Below are 2,039 nucleotides of genomic sequence, written 5' to 3'. Positions count from 1 at the left end.
AACACTCTTTTTTTGAACTCTAAACCAATGTTTCCAACAAAAATGATGGCGACTATCATCTCTCGAAATTGGCTTCTTCCTTCAGCAGCATTTAACTCATCCATTCATTCGAACAATTGCATTTGAAAATTTCACAATCAATACAGAACCCAATTATTAACAGCCTCCAAAAAAAAAAAATGAAATCTCAACCATCAGCAACATTCCACTAATACGCTCTAACAAATGACTCTTTGTACACGATGTCGGCTGGTGTCACTAATACAATTGGTTTTCGCAGGTTATCATCATGTATTACACTCCATTTGTTCTGCCTCTTATAATCATCATTCCCACACTCATACACTTAAACTTCGTGCCATCTAGTTTGCACGGGCCGCCCTCAAACGGTTCACTTTTGCGCTCACACTTTTCATGCAATTGTATCCTTTCCAAGATTCTTTCCTTTTTCCATTCCGATCCATTCAACACAAAAACACTCGTGAAATTCAATCGCCGATTCTCCTTCGAACGTTTTTCGCCAGAAGGCCACTATCTTTTCTTCGCACCGGTCAAACTCGCATCTGCAATCTTTTCTTCTCTCTTCTCGGCCAATTCAGAAATGGATTCCGCCATTTTGGCCTGGCATGAAAATTCCACAGAAAATGCACTTTTGAGCCAATCTTCTATCTTCCATTGCATTTCGCACTTATTTCCCACTTACCAACCTTTCCAAATAACAGAACCCGTAATTTACACCTTTCAATAGCCAAAGCAAGCACTTCAATTATGATTGCAACCGTAATTTTTCCTCGTACGCCAATGTACCGTCGTAACTAACTCGGACGATTCGGACTGTTGACAAGTAATAACACGCGTCTACTCTGTCGATTGTCTGCAATACAACTGACTCTTTTCTTTATTTCCGCTTTCGCCAAATACAACATACAAGGTAGGTAGACAGGAACACAAAGGTATGACGCACATGATAGGTGAGCACAACTATAAAGGTAGGGAGTGAATTCACAAGGTTTATATAATCGCGTAGGATACTACACATACCAAAAAATTCTTCAGACTTCAAGCTTTTAAGAACTTTCATAAGATTCTCAAGAGCAAACTGATGTATCTCAGACAGATTTTGGGCCACTGAATCCAAATCCGGGCTCAGATTTGCTCCAACACGTTACAATTTTGAGCTACACAGTTGAAAAATGTTACATCAGATCACCTGTACCAAAGGACCCCGTTTTATCACACACATTTTTGCATCAGTTTTTAAGTTTACAGATCGCTCTCAATATGAAGCTTGCGTTCAACATTCCAAACAATAAATTGTTCATGTAAAATTCAAAGAGATGGAATAGAAACTTATGAGTCGAATTTGTCTACGTCGGGTGTAAATTTCAGGAATTTTTGCTGTGTATACCTCAATTTATAGGGCAAAACTTGCGATTTTGGGCTTCTTTGACTGCAAGCCATTAAGCATGGAAATATTTTTTATAGCCAATTATAAGATAAATTTATCAATTAACATCTAAATTAATGACTCATGCAAAATATTTCGTTTCACCAAATCGAATTTGATAGTTTTAAGCGATTTATGTTAGGTACGATATTTCCCATACAAGTCACCCTCCAAAAGTTGCATGCAAGTTTACATTCTGACATAAAATACTTAAATCTATCAAATTTGATTTGGTAAAACGAAATATTTTGCATGAGTCCTTAGTTAGATGTTAATTGACCGATTTACTCTTTGATTGTCTAAAAAAACATTTCCCTGGTTAATGGTTTGCAGCCAAAAAAGCCCAAAATCGCATATTTTGTCCTATAAATTGAGGAATAGCTCAAAACTGTGACGTGCTGGAGCAAATCTGAGCCCAGATTCAGACTCAGTGGCCCAAAATCTGTCAGAGACACATAAGTTTGCTCTTGAGACAAAAAAATGTTGCGCTGTGTATACGAAAAAAGTTTTGAGGGCAAGAAAAAGACATTATCCTTGATAAGCAGAAAAAAACATTTGATGAATTGCAAAAATGTGATATCTTCCATTCATA

The sequence above is a fragment of the Aedes albopictus genome, chromosome 1 (assembly GCF_035046485.1).
Source record: "Aedes albopictus strain Foshan chromosome 1, AalbF5, whole genome shotgun sequence".
NCBI lineage: Eukaryota > Metazoa > Arthropoda > Insecta > Diptera > Culicidae > Aedes > Aedes albopictus.
This window is presented reverse-complemented; position numbering follows the sequence as displayed.